The following is a 17,588-nucleotide window of genomic DNA, read 5'->3' on the forward strand; positions in this document are numbered from 1 at the left end:
TTGCGGTTCATCTTGGTGAGATTTCTGGTGATGATTCATATTTGGAGATTTGGTTTAGGTCCATGCTATGTCATCTATATCATTGTATTGGTCTGATGGTTGATTTATGTATCATGAGATGTAGTGTTGTAATTGAGGGTTGAGGGTTTGGTCGAGCTTGTAGTCAAGGTTGATGAATTGTATAAATAAGTGGTATAGTCTTTTAATTCTGGTGTTGATGTGTGTTTGCATTATCAGTGAGTGTCGTATGTGTGCATAAGAAAATTCATCCTTTGGTGTGGTGTATTGAGCAAAAATTGTTGTAGGGCAGACAAATGTGCTTAACCAAAACTGTCATTAGGCATAAGGAGATGCTACATTTGTAGTTCATGTAATCTAGATTGTAGTTTGATTCTTATTGTAAAATAGTGAACCTTCCCTGAGGGTTAGAACCTTCTAGGTCATCTTATTTTAAGAAGTGAGCTCTAGGCAGTGTGCCCGAATGCATGTGCTTTCCCCATTGTAGTATTTACACATACTACTATAGAGTATCATCTTATTCTAGGTAGGTTCCCATAGTGGTTTTTCCCTTAACTAGGTTTTCCACGTAAAAATATTGGTGTTATGTGTGTTGGTTATATTGTTTTTATCTTTATTCTTGCTGCAGTTGTTTAGATTTGAGATTCTGCTTTAATTTATTTAATCTGGTGAAAACTGATTCACCCCCCCCCTCTTAGTTTTCCTTCTTGGTTGCTGCTAACAATTAGTATCAGAGCTAGATCCTTTGGAAGAAGCCTGACCACTTTAGGAGACAAGATGTCAACTGATGTGTTCAAGGAGAGTCCTAGATTTGATGGAAGCAATTATATAGTTTGGAAGGACTGGATGGAAGTTCATTAGAGATATCTTGGAGGTGAATATTGGAAGATTACAAAGAATGTTTACAACTTTCCTCATAATGGACCGGTTACTGTTGCTCAGATCAGGGATTTTGTGTTGGGAATCATGAAATTTTGATGAATTTAAGAGGCCCGTTCCAATATTTTTGCATCTGCACTTCCTCCTGGTGTGTTTATGGCAGTTTTTTGAATTTTTTCCTTATCAACAGAACCTACCCCTAATTGGTAGGACTTACCCTGATGAGGTCACTGGAGTGTGGAATAGACCAGAGTAAGTTATCGTGTATCACGATGAGTAGTTTTAAGCTACCTTGATGACCCAATGAGCAAGCATGGGCGCAAAGCGGTTGTATTGGGTATCGGCTAGCAAGGTTCTCCCCAACGTCGATGACCTGATAGAAAAGTGGACCGACTAGAGTAGAGCCATCAGGTATCGGGTGGAGTAGTTTAATGTTACGTTGATGACCCGATGGAAGTACAGAGCACAGAAAGTCGTCATTAGCCATCGAAAGTTAGGTTTTGATGTCTTCTTGATGACCCGATGGAAAGTGTAGGAAGATGGCATTGGCCATCGAGCTAGCATGTTTCGAGAAGTCCTGATGGTCCGATGGAAAGGCCCTGGCATGAAGGACCATTTATCCCACATTGGCCTTGGGGAGGAGAATTTCAGTATTTATATGCAAGGCCGCATATATCCTTAGTTTCAAAGCTTATGGGCTTTTGACAAGGAGTAGCTTAGCCTAGTGGCCCCCCCGCATGCGCGTGCATCTCAAAGAAGACTAATTTTGTACCAAAAGGGGAGATTAACAAGCGAGGAGGTTGCACACAATCACACAACCACCGCTATAATGCAACACAAAGGTGCGCGATGGTTATTCCTTGTGACATGGTGACAAACCACTAGCAGTGAGCCCAGATAGTAGTTAATGTCAGTGGTTAAGATGAGCTATTACAGTGGACTACTAGTGGTAGCGATTAAGTTTTTAACGGATCAGGGACCAAGTGGTGGGGCCTATTTGGAGTGAGTTACTCAGGAATGTTAAAAGGCATGCTAGTTTTCCATGATCGGATGGTTGTCGCTATTCCGCAATGGAAACATTGTCTGAACTTTAAAGGCTGCAACATGGTGACTAAAGGAAAAGTGCTCAAAAGGAATGCCTTCCTTGTCCATTGGCGCCAAATTTTAAAAGACTTAATGGCAGAGGTGTTTAGATCCATCCAGTGCAGATATGAAGTGAAAAGTTGGTGAGACATACATAGGGAGATTTGCAGAGAACATAATGGTGTGCCACTGCTTGTTTTCTTAGGTGGAACTCATCAATGCCCTGGCACAAGATAATACACCAGCATTATGAAGTTGCTGATGGTTGTAACCAATTTTGGGTAATAGGAATCTACCCTTTTGGCCATGTCCAGTGAATTAATGAAACACGCATCCTAGAAAGAATGTTAGGTTTCTCCGTCAACTGCAATGGCACAGTAATGTAGCTTTTGGAGTAAAAGATAGGGAGGGTAAGAGTTTTTTTTAGGTAGTCCGAAGCTTGTTGCATCCTGAATTTCTATAAAAGGATACCAAGGCTACCTAGAAAAAGGACACAGAATTTTGTAGCTAAACTCTAGCAAAATCAATGCAGGCCTTTTTCTTAGCAATTTTTGAGTCAGATATGAAGTACTTGTAACCTTTTGACAGAGGAATGAAATATATAGTCCAGAGAATTTAAATTCAGGTTTGTATTGTCTCCGTGTCATTGTATTGGTGTTCATTCCATTTAAGTAATCAAGGATCGCTTATTTGAAGGATTTGCTAGGCATCTAATGAAGTCTTTTTTAGTCTTTTTCTCAAGGAGGAAAATATAAATATACTTTAAACAAAGTCATTGATATCAGTACTTTTGGTGTGGATTTGATGATGAAGTCTTGTGCAGATTAGGACTCTGTATATGTCAGGCATATTCAGAGTTGATAGATTAGGAATTTGCGATTTGTGTACTAATTTCTCTTGTCAAGTCACAGTTTGTTGTAGATGACTCTATTGCCTAGATAAGGCACTGGTTTACCTATTGGGTTTTTGGGTGCATTTTGTGATCCTTTTCAAAAGACAAAATCAACTTTCCATTTATGTTTTAGTTATACCAGTCAGAAAGGAAAGTTTACAGGAATGTACACTAGTTTTCTGTAAATCTTTTTCTATTTTTGTAAGAAAATAGTCTTAAAAGGGTTCACCTGAACAAGCTTTTAAAGGCTTAAAGTGTAGGAGGTTTACTCATTTGGAACCTCATATTGTTGCCTTTATTTCAAACTTTTTGTTGTTCTGTCCCATTGCAACACAGAGGCAATAGCTTTCACTTTTAAAGAGAAGAAACAAAGGTTTTCAAAATGGAGAACAACATGTTGAACATAAGATAAGAGCTAAGGAAGTATTGTTGAGTGCCTTGACTGATTCGGAGATGACTAATGTGATGGGTTTGTAGAATTCACATGAGATCTAGAAGAAGCTAGAGACCTTGTATGAAGGAGATGCGCAAGTTAAAGTTGCTAAGCTGGAGAGTTTCGAAGGGAAGTATGCAACATTGAACATGGGAGAAGATGAAAATATATCAACCTTATTGGCTAAGGTGGATGATCTTGTCATCATTATCAGATGTGCTAGTGGAACCCTTGAAGAAGATGAGATTATTGCTAAGGTGTTGAGATCTTTGTCTCCTGCTTATAAACATAAGGTAGCTACTATTGATGAGATCCAAAGTGTGACTACAGTGACTAGAGACATGTTGGTTGGAAAACTTACTGCATTTGAGTTGAGCAAATTTGGAGAATCACATGGAAAATCTGAGACTACATTCAAAGCCTCTATATCCAAGAAGCAGAAGTATGATTCAGGAGAAATTTCATGTTGGGTATCCAGATTTGAAAGAGAAAAGAGAGAGATGGAATAGTAGGAAAGAGAATTGGATGATCTTGAAGCACTTATTGCTCAGAGATTGCCTAAAAGAGCCGATATGTATGATGGAAATTTACCATTGAAATGTTTCTCTTGTAATAAGATAGGAAATTTTGCTTCTGGGTGTCATAAGAGAATATCTAGATATGATAAGCATGAGAGACATGATAGATTTGACAAGTATGATTAATACAAGAAGCATGATAAGAATGATAATCCATATAAGCCCTACCGGAAGTATAGAAATTAGAAGAGATAATATTATGTTGTTGATGAAGGGGTGACAGATGAGGAATTAGAGAATGGGAAATCTTAAGATGAATTTGTATTTATTGCTATCAAGGAAGATGACCTGGTATCAGTGAATCCTACAAGCTCCATTGTTGAGGAGAAAGCATTAGCTGCTAAGATTGAAGAGAAATATGAATGAATGATTGAAAATAATAGTTCACATCATATGATAGGTGATAAAAGAAAATTTGTGAGTATGAAAAGTTGTGATCGTGGAATAGTGAGATTTGGAGATGACAAAGCTTGTGTGATTCATGGTAGAGGTTCTCTATCTTTCAATGGTTAGTATAATATTGATGGTGTTTTGTATGTTGAAGGTTTGAAGCATAATCTTTTGAGTGTTGGACAAATGGTTGATAAGGGATATGATTTTCAATTCAACAATGGTAAATGCAAGATCCTAAATGCCTCCAATATAGAGATTGCATCAGGTACTAAGACTAAAGGTAATATCTTTCACTTGAATGTTGGTGACAAAATTTGTTTGATTGCTTAGATTAATGAAAGTTGGTTATGGAATAAGATAATGTGTCATGTTAATTTTGACTACATGATAAGGATAAGTTCTACTCAAGATGTTTGAGATTTTCCTAAGATTGTGAAGCCTGCTAATTTGGTATGTAAAGAATGTTAGATGGTAAAGCAAACAAGAACTTCATTTAAGAGTAAGTTGTATTCATCTAATGGATTACTAAATCTTGTTCATACTGACTTATGTTGTCCTACTAGAGTGAGAAGCATGCAGGGTGATAGATATTTCATGTTGCTGATTGATGATGATTCAAGAATGATGTGGGTTACCTTTCTAAGGGAGAAATCAGAAGCGTTGGAGAAATTCAAGATATTAAAAATTAGAGTAGAGATTGAGACTGGATTGAAGCTAAAGTGCCTAAGATCTGACAATGGAGGAGAATTTACATCAGGAGAGATTGATAAATTTTGTGTGAGGACTGGAATTAGAAGACAATTATATGTTCCTAGAAACCCTCAGCGGAATGGATTTGTTGAAAGGAAAAATAAAACTATCTTGGATGCTACAAGGACTATGTTGATTGAAGGAAGTGTTACATAGACCTGTTGGAGATAATTTTTTAGTACTGATGTTTACACATTCAACTGGGTGCATGTTAAAAGTGATTCTAGTAAGACTCCTTATGAGTTATGGTTTGGTCATGTTCCTACAGTTAGATATTTCAGAGTTTTTGGAAGTAAATTTTATATCAAGAGACATGAGGATATAAAAAAGTTTGATGCAAGATGTGATAAAGGAATCTTCTTGGGATATTATACTAAGAGAAAGGCCTACCAGTGCTATAATAAGAGACTGAAGAAGATAGTTGAGAGTGCAAAGGTGAAGGTGGATGAGTGTTTTTGAAAGCAGATCAAAGTATGCAGATATGATTTTGATGATGAAGATATCCCTAAGCCTGTGTAGATAGAGATCTTGAAGTAGATTGATCCGATGGACACAGTTAATCTAGATATTGCTGTTGTCAGTGAAGAAGTGGAAGAGCCTGAAAAATCAGAATAATCAAAAGACTCTGAGGTATGTAAGGTTCAATCATTCATAAAATCAAATTATTGGTGACAAGAATAAAGGTGTGATGACTAGGAGAAGGATTTTTTTTGAATAGATATGTTGGCTCTACAAGATTGAACCTAAGGATGTAGAAGAAGTATGTAAGGATGAAAATTGGATAAAAGCAATGGAAAAAGAGTTGAATCAGATTGACAAGAATGTTATTGGTACTAAATGGGTGTTCCAGAATAAACTAAATAAATTCGGTGAAGTGCTCAGAAATAGATAAATATTGGTATGTAGAGGGTGTTCTCAGATGGAAGGTATTGACTATGAAGAAATTTTTTCTCTTTTAGATAGAATTAAAGCTATTAGATTGTTGCTTGCATATGCTTCTTACAATAACTTTAAGGTGTATCAGATGGATGTCAAGTCAACCTTTTTGAATGGTGATCTTGAAGAGGAATTCTACATTGGGCAACTAGATGGATTCCTTTTATCAGATGAAGGAGATATGGTATGCAAATTGAAGAAAGCTCTGTATGGACTAAAACAAGCCCCTAGAACCTAGTATGCAATATTGGATAAGTATTTGTCAAAGCTGGGATTCTATAAAGGAACTGTAGATAGTAATTTATACTTGAAAGTTGAGAATGATAACATCTTCATTATTAAAGTCTTTGTTGATTATATCATTTTTGGTGGTGGTGATGATTTGAGTATGAAGTTTGTTGATGATATGCAAAAGCAATTTGAGATGTCTATGATAGGTGAGATGAAATTATTCTTAGGATTGCAGATTACTCAGATCGGTAAAGGTATTTTCATTTCTCAATCTAAGTATGTGAAGAAATTGTTAAAAAAGGTTGGATTAGCTGATTCTAACCCTGTTGGAACTCCTATGGTGAATGGATGAAAGTTGTCTAAGAATGACGAATCTCAGAAAGTTAATCAAACATTTTATAGATCTATGGTAGGTGGATTGTTGTACTTAACTCAGACTAGACCAGATATTATGCATGGTGTTTGTCTTTGTGCTTTATTTCAATAAGATCCTAAAGAGATTCATGTTACTATTGTGAAGAGGATTTTTAGATACTTGAAGGGGACTATTGACTATGGTTTGTGGTATCTGAAGAATGATGATTTCTTGCTATGTGCCTATACTGATGTTGATTGGGTTGGTGATGTTCATGACTGGAAGAGCACTACCAGTGGAGCATTCTTTTTAGGAAAGAAGTTGATCTCATAGTCTACTAGGAAGAAAGATGTTGTATCTTTATCTACTGCTGAAGATGAATATATTGTTGCTACAAGTAACTATACGCAGGTAGTTTGGATGAAGCAAATGTTGAAGGAAATTAGAGTGATTTATGATGAGACTACTATTATATATTACGACAATTAAAGTGCTTTCAATATTTCAAAGAATCTGGTACAACATTCTAAAACAATGCATGTGTCTATAAAATATCCTTTCTTGAGGGAGAAAGTCAGTGATGAGGAAGTTAGATTAGAATATGTATCTACACAGGATCAGATTACAAATATTTTCACTAAGCCTTTGCCTGCAGATACATTTGTTTATTTGAGAGACAAGCTACGGTTCTTTACCCCTCTTATTGAGAACTAGATGCATGGAGTTGCATCAATCTGGTGGATTTAATAGCCTTATCTTTTTATCCAAGTTCATGAGTTGGTGCTGCTACTCAGTCAGAGTATTTTGTGGTTCAGATGATTAGTGGGAAGATGATTTTTGGGGAAGAAAGCATAATCTATATTCTGTCTTTGGCATTTCTATCAAAGGGGGAGAGAGTCATGTTGAAAACTAATTTATATTTGGAGCTTTGTGTGCATGTTCTTGGGGGGAGTTTGTTGTTTCCTTTGCATTGATTGTTTTTCAAATTCACATGTTTCCATTAATGCCAAAGGGGGAAATTGTTGGATATTGTTGTTGCTAGGATATGTTGTTGTCATTGGTACCAACATATTCATGTGCCTTGGTGTTGTAGAGATTTGTTTGGTGTTATGGCGATTGCATTGAGTTGATATGGCTGTTTTATCTATCTGGGATGCTATAATCCTTCATTCCTTATTAGTTTCAGTGATCTGGAAAGTTTACTTGATCATATTATTTGATCTGGGTTTGTACTTCAATATTTTTATGCAGTGGTTGGCAGAGTTTTGTATTTGATCCTATGAGCTCTAGTATGATAATATCTTTGGTTGCAGATTTGGGATAATTTTTTGGATGTTCATGTGTATCTTTAGTTTAGATGGTTCCTGATTTGGTTCCCCACAAGATATCTTTCTAGTCCAAATTGTTGTTGTTGAGTGTTCTTGTGAGTTAGTGTGTTGATCAATGAAGATTTGAATAAGTAGTGTTAGTGAAGCTATTGCGGATGGTTCTAATGTTCTTGTTGGTATTTCCTGATCATGTCCTATTTTTCTTGATGCTCTATATTGATCCTTGTGCGCATTCTTGGTGATTTTGCCAATCCCGTGATATTCTTCGTGTTATGTGGTATTCTTGGTGGTGTAGCATGTTGCGGTTGATCTAGGTGAGATTTTTGATGATGATGCATATTTGGAGATTGGTTTTAGGTCCATTCTATGTCATTTGTGTCATTATATTGGTTGGGTGGTTGATTTATGTATCGTGAGATGTATTTTTATAATTGAAGGTTGAGGGTTTGGCTAACCTTGTAGTCAAGATTGATGAATTGTATAAATAAGTGGTATAGTCATGTAATTTTGATGTCAATATGTGTCTGCATTATCAAAGAGTGGTGTATGTGTGCATAAGTGAATTTATCCTTTGGTGTGGTGTATTGAGTACAGATTGTTCCAAGTCAGACAAATGTGCTGAATCAGAACTATCATCAAGCATAAGGAGGTGTTATATTTGCAATTCATGTAATCGGAATTGTAGTCTAAATCTTATTGTAAGGTAGTGAATCTTACCTAAGGATTGGAGCCTTCTAGGTCATCTTATTTTAACCAATGAGCTCTCGGTAGTGTGCCTGAATGCATGTGCATTCCCCATTGTAATATTTACACATACTACTACAGAGTATCATCTTATTGTGGGTAGGTTCCACTATGGTTTTTCCCTTTAGTGGGTTTCCCACTGATTCACACCCCCCCTCTTAGTTTTCCTTCTTGGTTGCTACTAATAGAAATAGCATCTACACATGGCTGAGTACCATTTTGATTAAGATCACTATCTGATGTGCTCTACAACACACATCTTCATAAATTGACACAACTCCTGAATGGTAAGATCGTTATTTGCATAGACAAACACTTTACATAATGATCATATACCTTACACAATGATTACAATGCTTATTTATACAAGTCATCAACCTATAAAAGATAGGTTGGCTCACCATACGCTACATATTACAAAACTATAACTACACACACTACGATAATGTATGATGACCAAAACTATTTTGTCTAAGACATAGTCTAGACCTAAACAACCAGCACAAATATGAAAAGCCTCCAAGAATTATGCCTCAATCATCTGCAATATGCTACAACATCGTGAACATTGCATCACATGAAGAACATCAATGGATTAAAGAAATCTCACACAAAAATCAATGCAGTCCACCAACATGCATAACATGTGATCTAGAAACATCCATACATGACTTGAATCGCACTGCAACAACTGCAACAACTCGCATTACTAGAAACACCATCATCTCTCTACTAGATCTCAAGAACACCAATATAACTGACTGTCAATCTAAAATATTTTCTTATGGATCTCCAAATCATGAACCACTCAAACTGATGACACACATCAACATCCAAAATATATCCCACTCATATACAACTAAAGATATTACAATTCTAGAGTAAAACAAATGGATTCACCAAAATGGCTAATATTGAACAACTGAATAACCAACCATAATATCGGATCTTATAAATCAATCAAATCATCAGGTGGACCTCTGAAACTTATGTTGAATCAACTAGAGATAAGTATCTACAAAACCCATTAAACTGCATCAGCTCATCTCCAACACACAAGCTCAACCAACTCAACCAATTTGACTGCAATACATATTAACTTTACATATGTTGATATCAATCACAACATATTATCCAATATCCAACACAAGGTGCCATGGAAGGACTAGGGTGCTCTAGAAGAACCAAGGCACCTTAGTAGGACCATGGCACCTTGGAAGGACTAGGGCACCCAACTGGGACCATGGCACCCAGAAGGGACTCTGACACCCTGTTGGGGGCTCAAATGAAATTAGACTTTTGCATCTACCAAAAAGTCAAATCTCAGTAACCAAAAAGTCAATGGAAAGTATGCATGTAGTTCAATGGACTCACCTTCTCAAGTGGACTATCGAGGATCATAGACTCATGTAGGATCTCTATCTGAGTGGGAATCTCATGTCATCTTCATGGTATCATGGGTGCTATGTGGGCTCCTCTACTACACACAAGACAAAAAGTGTAAAAATGAAAAATGAGGATGCCATTTTCAGTATTTAAGAGGTATTTGCTTTTCAAAACCCTAATTTCTACATTTTCTCTTCAATCATCTATATCTTGAGCTAGGGAACTCTAATTTCTATGTCATTGATTGCATTGGAATCATGTTTCAGTTCTCTTTCTTACAAAATGTTCTTAAATCGAGTCTCATTAAGAGCATTTGTCATCAAATATCTTCACAATTCACTATGGTAAACATGATACCCTATTTCAACTCACTAATTAGCAATCGCAAATAGGGGGGGCATATAGCTACACACAAATTTCATCATTTCCTTATGAAGCATTTAGGTGATTTTGTGATTTTATCTAACAAGTGTACTACAGATGCCACTGGGGGCTTTGTCCGACAACTTATGGATATATCCTTTTTCATGAAATGTTTAATTTTATGTACTATAGCTTTCATATGCATGTAGTGTCATATGAATGCTAAAGTGGGGGCTAAATGTAGCATCATAAATTGTACACCCTTAATTGGGTGGTACAATTCCACACTTAGGTTAGCACTCACCTTAGTGTGTTTTCATCTTGCATTTAAATCTTCCTTTAAGAATTTAATTAATTAATTTAATTAAATCTAAAGTCTTCTCTTATCTATCTATGCATCATAAAATTGGACCCTTAACTTTAAGTGTGACCCTTTTTATTTTATTCGTCCAATTAATTAATTCATCAAAAACTCTAATTATGTCCTATTTTAGCCTTCAAGGCCTGATTTCCAATATCTAGACACTTGGAATTCCCACATACTCTTGGAATTATCTCTAAAATCACAATATCTTGCTTCCCCAAAAATTTGGAAAAAAGTTGGTCAGACCAAGAGACTCCCTCTTGGTCCTGACTTTTTCTCCCCAAATTTTGAGAGCATGTTTTGGTGCTATTTTAATGTTCAAATCCAAGAAATTGGCAAAAAATATTATTTCTAAGTTGGCCTATGACCCAAAACAATGTTAGGGTTTCATACATATAGCCTTTTCTTTCCACATTTGATGGATCCATTTAGCAATTTTGAAGGGGCCTCTTGTGAAGTAAAAGTGAAGGTTATGTGAAGTCTTCAATCAGTAATTCAATAATTAATTAGTTCTACATCAAGCATCTTCAACATCAATTAGGAGCTGTCAAGACATTGAAGAATAACAGGAGATCACCAACTGATGATTGGCTTGTACTTCTTCCTTAGGGTTTGGTATGATTTCATGTTATTTTCATGTCTTTCTATGAGCTTCATAACATTAATTTTCAGATTTACTTCATGCGTTATATCCATTGTGGCATTTGTGATTTGAAGCATTTGCGTTTATATCTGCATTCATTTATGGTTTACTCTCAAAGCATAGGGTAGAACTCTAGATCTACTTTCTTATTCATTTAGGATCTTGCATACACACAAGATTCTTGCACATACATTTTTAGTACATTATCAGCTATTTATGGAGGTGGAAATCACTAGAACAAGGGGTTTGACTAAGGTAAAACCCTATAAAGCCACATAGACACCATTTTTCCAAGTTGTAGGTGCAGGTGCAATAATTTAGCATGCACACAAATTTCAGGATCGATGGAATACACAAGTACAGATTCGGACCCAAAATTTGACCCCACTTTTCTGGGACCAGGGCATTTCCTCTTGGTCTAGACCAGGGTGTGGCATCTTGGTCCTTTGAGTTTTTCATCTTTTTGTGCCAGTTCTACATTTTAGAGTCTTAGGATCTGAATTCTAGAAAATCAGTCACCTCTATAGAAAACACCCAAACCAAGGCATGGCCTCCTGGTCCTACATAGTCAAGATCAAATTTCAATGACAGGTGCCCCTATGATTTCCTTTTTCTACTCTATATTCAGTCTCTTAGTTTGAGATCTGCAAGTTTCTATGTTTTGATTTTATGCTTACATCTTCATTCATCTCCTTGTATAGTTGATCATTGAATTGTGTTTTTACACATCTCCTCTTCATAGTAGAAAAGGAATAGAAACCCTAAAGACATTCCTTGACCCTCTCTCTCTCACACAAGAGAAGGGTCAAAGTGAATCATCTCTTAGGTCCTTTCATATTCCAATGTATGCATGAGAGTGGGATTAGGTCTTAGTTACTTGGTTCCATTTTCATACATCATAGATACATTATCTCACAAAGGGGAATTGAAGTAGAGCTAGTGAAAGTCAGATCTATATTAGAGATACCACCACCAAAGAACATTAGACAACTTTGGTCTCTACAAGGAATACTTCAATCAATACGTAGATTTATCTCACAACTTGCAAAGAAATGTCACCCTTTTTGACATCTACCACACAAGAGTGTCAAGTTCAAATGGGATGATAAATATTAATAGGCCTTTCAGATACTCAAGGAATATCTCTTAAATCCATGAGTATTGATGCCACCTATTCAAGGAAAACCCCTATTACTCTACATATCAGCTACACAAACAACACTAGGGGCACTCTTATCACAAAAAGATCTTGAAGGAAAGGAAAGAGCTATATACTACATCAATCAAACATTGGTTGGATATGAGCATAATTATATTTCAATTGAGCATGCATGTCTTGTCATGGGTTTTGATTCATATAAATTGCATCATTACATGCTAACTCACAAAATGAAGCTCGTGGCAAGAATAGATCCACTCAAGTACCTTCTCAACAAAGAAAATCTCATAGGAATATTGGCTAAATGGGTTATATGTTGAGCGAGTTTGATATCAAATATGTCAAAAATAAATAAATTAAGGGACAAGCCATTGCAGACCAACTAGTAGATGCACCTATGCTTGATGATACACCCAATATCTCAGAATTACTGGACAAATCTATCCTTGTGATGAAAAATTTAAAGACTTGGCAACTATATTTTGATGGTTCATACATGCAGCATGGCATAGGAGACGTCATCCTCTTTATCACACCTCAAGGGGATTCCATTCCTAATTCATATTGATTATCATTCCCTTGCACAAACAACATAGCAGAATATGAAGAATTAACAATAGGTCTATGAAATGCAGTTCAATGGAAGATCTAAGAACTTCATGTTATTGGGGACTCTCAACTTGTGATTCACTAAGAAAATGATGATTATTAGACTAAATATGAAAAGCTAATGCCATATAAGAAAATGGTGGATTATTTCAAGAAATACTTCACACAGATAGTCTTTGAACAATTTCCAAGGGATAATAATCGAGTTGCAGATGCCATGGCTACCATTGCTTCTTTGATTGATATGTCGTAGAATGAGACTAGCTACGAGTTCTTGGTGGCTAATATTTTGGTCCTCACATATGCTATCACTCCTATGAAAATGATGTGTCATTGGTCTTTATTCCCCTTGGTACGATACCATTTTCACATACCTTCACCATGATACTCTTCTAGCTGATCTTTCCAACAACGAACATCATAATTTTATTCGCTAATCCTCACACTATGTCAAATTAGCCAATACCCTTTATCATCGAGGTCTATATGGTAATCCCATTAGATGTTTATAAAGTGATGAAGCTCAAATTGTGTTACGAGAGGTTTACAAAGGTATATGTGGTGCTCACTCTAGTGGTCCAACCTTAGCCAACAAACTCATGAGGACTAGATACTATTGGCCCACTATGGAAAAAGACATATCAATTTGTTAGAAATGTAAGCAATGTCAAATTCATGGAGACCTCATTCATGCACCAGTGTAGCAAATTTAGACGATTGCCACTTCATGACACTTTTTTTCATGGGGAATCAATATCATAGGAAAGATTCATCCTCCCTCTTTCAATGGCCATAAATTCATCATTACAGCCATAGAGTATTTCACAGAGTGGATTGAGGCCATTCCTCTCATGCATGTCACCAAAAAATAGATCGCAACTTTCATTCTAAACTACATCATCTGTCAGTATGGCGTTCCCCTTTCCATTGTCATAGACAACATGCATCCTTTCAATAATTAGGACGTTCATGAGCTTTATGATCAATTTCATAACTATCATCATTTCTCCACTCTAGATTACCACCATGGTAATGGCCAAGCTGAGGTGTCTAATAAAACTCCTAAAAATCCTTAAGAAGATAGTCAATGACGTTGGTTGTAACTAGAATATCCTACATTATCCCACACTTTGGGCTTATTACACAAGTGTCAGTACCCCAAGTAGAGCCACTCCTTACTCACTTGTCTATGGTGCTAAAGCTACCTTGCCTATCGATGTCAAGTTACCTTCTCTATGGGTTTCTTTGTGTAAATCATCAGTGACAAAGACTACAAGATCACTTGCTTACAAGATTTGGAACTATTGGATGAGCATAGACAAACTAATTTTAATCATATCAAGGCATATCAACAACATAGGAGTCGCATCCATAACCACAAGATAAAGCCTCACATATTTGAGGTGGGTGGCTTAGTATTCAGAAACAATCCTAAGAATCAGCAAGATAGAGAAAAGAAGGGTAAGTTTGAATCAAATTGGCTTGCCCCTTATGTCATCACATCAACATATGGATTAGGTTCATATCAGATCTCAACACCAAAAGGAGAACCTTTGGAAGATCCTATCAACAGTATCCACCTTTGCAGGTTTTACACATAATTTTTTAGAGTATCTCAATAAAAAATACAAAAAAAATCAGAAAAATAAAAAAAATTGTCACTATGGTGAAAACCTAGAAAATAGGTTCCTTGTGACACAAAATAAATAAAAAATAAAATAAAATTGAAAAATCAAAAATAGTGTCTTCAAACATGTAGTGTCGCGGTTAGAACACTTTGTTAGTGAAGCAACCACCAAGGTTCAAACCCTTGCTGGGCCATTGTGCACATAGGCCTTGTGTCTTCACTGGGTCGTTATGCTAAGGTTTGAACAAGTGAAGTATAGGGATGAGGTCCCCCAGTTGTGGCCTCATCGGTTCATAGCTTTGGGTCAAAAGCATTTCACATGGAGTTGGAGGGCATGTCATGCCAATGTCGCCGGTCACGTTAAAAAGTTTACTAGGCATTATTTCAAAAAAAAAATCAAAATTAGTGAAGAGAAATAAATTCATCCAATGGTGAAAACTAATTTAGTGGCACCCTTAGAAAGTACCATGGGGAAAACTGGGTAATCGATGCCATGTGTAGAGAATTTTCTCCTTCCTCCTTCAAGATTCAATTCGCCCTTTCACTTTTCACACACTCACAATATTTCATTTTATAATAAATTAATCCATTCCCATCATGACTTGTTATTGATCTACCTAAGATTAATTCACCATTCATAATAAACCTCCTTTCCATACCTTTCCACATTTTCCTTTTATAATAAATCAGCTCCAATTGGTAACTTGGGGCATACCCTAAAACTAGTGATGGAAGTGAAATCCTGAGCATCGCATATTCTGAGGAGCATTGTCTTTTTTTTCCTCCTTTTCACACACAAGACACAATAAAAGGTCACTTGCATCATCGATCCACAATAAAGTTTCATTTTTCTCCACAATAAAGTATTAGTTTCATAAAATCAGTCATTTTCAGATGAGAACACAAGCAGCAGTGGGCTTTCAACAAATCAAATCTTTCAGCAGACTTTGGCAACAACATGTTTTTTAGCATAATCTATCCTTTATCGAGATAACAACATTGTGACCAAATCAAACATGTTATCACATGTGGCAAGAACCACAAATAACTTGAGGATTTCATTGGATGTTGTTGTTAAGTCTTTTTTTCTCTTGATTTTATCTTTTATGGTGACATGTCTTTTAGTTTTTTTGGGATGTCTCTGACTAGAGATTATATCTCCAAGATGTCTTTAACTAGAAAGGCGAGGATGGAGTATGTTCACCTATTTTTCTATTTGTGGATTATCTCCTAGTAATACTATGGATTGTCCAAGGATATGAGGACACTATGAGTCTAGTGTGAACTAGGGCATTCCTTATTTGTGATTGCCTGATCTCCATGCAAATGGGTACAATGATTTTCTAGGTTGAACCTATACCTAGATGGTCATAACCTATTTTCTATAATAATGCTCAATGATGATAATAGCACAAGAATCTCTTTCACCTCCATATCTTTTACCTTCCATTCCCTCTTTTCTTATTTGTCCTCATTTTTCCACCTTGAGTCCTGTTTAGTCTGGTATCACATGACTGAGTATAATGACATGCCAAAAATATCTACATTTAAATATGTTAGTTTGTCTCATTATAAGAATATAGAAATCATAATAATATCACATCCTGCACACACTACTTGTTAGTACATAATATAAGAATTATATTCATGTATCCATTGGCATTAGTGTTGGATATTGTTGCTTCTAGGATATGTTGTTGTCATTGATGTCAACATATTCCTATGTTTTGGTATTGCAGAGACTGTTTTGGTGATCTAGTGTTTGCAGTGAGTTGATTTGGTTGGTTTATTTATTTGGGATGCTGAATCAACTATAGATACTTCATTCTTTATTGAATCCATGATGCTATGTGGTGATTTGGTTGAGTTGTGGACTCTAGTATGAAGACTATTCTTCTGTTATGTGACTGGCAGAATTTGGTAATTGACCTATTGTGCTCCAGTATGATTATATTTTGGTTGTGGATTTGGGAGAGTGTTTTGGATTTTCATGTGTATCTATGTTTCAAATGGTTCATGATTTGGTTCTCAAAAAGTTATCTTTCTAGCCTGAATTGCTATTGATAAGTGTTCTTGAGTGTTAGCGTGTTGATCAATGAAAATTTAATTAAGTTGTGTTGGTGCAGCTATTGCAGATGGTTCTAACATTCTTGTTGGTGTTTCCCAACTGTGTTCTATTTTTTTTGGTGGTCTACATTGTTCCTTGTGTCTTTTCTTGATGATCTTTTGGGTCCAGTGATATTCTTCATGTTATGCGGTATTTTTGGTGATGTAGCATGTTGCGGTTGATCTTGGCAAGATCTCTAGTGGTGGTGCGTATTTGAGGACTTGATTTAGGTCCATGATATGTCTTCTATGGTATTGTATTGTTTTTTTGGTATATATATATATAGCATGTGATGTAATTTTGTAATTAGGTGTTAAGGGTTTTGTGGACCTTGTAGTCAAGGTTGATAAATTGTCTAAATATGTGTTAGATTCATGTAATGTGCATATGGTGGTTGTGTCTACATTATTAGAGAGTGGTTTATGTGTGCATGAGTGAATTTATATTTTGGCATGGTGCATTGAGTAGAGATTTTTGCAAAGCAATCAAATGAGATTAACCGAAATTGTCATCAGGCATTGGCAGATGCTATCTTTGTAGTTCATGTAATCCAGATTGTATTCCTAATATTATTGTAAGGTAGTGAAGCTTCCCTGATGGTTGGAGCCTTCTAGGTCATTATATTTTGAGCAAAGAGCTCTAGACAGTGTGCTTTAATGTATGTGCATTCCCCATTGTAATATTTACACATACTAATGTAGGGTACTATC

Source organism: Cryptomeria japonica, chromosome 7, assembly GCF_030272615.1.
Source record: "Cryptomeria japonica chromosome 7, Sugi_1.0, whole genome shotgun sequence".
Taxonomy (NCBI): domain Eukaryota; kingdom Viridiplantae; phylum Streptophyta; class Pinopsida; order Cupressales; family Cupressaceae; genus Cryptomeria; species Cryptomeria japonica.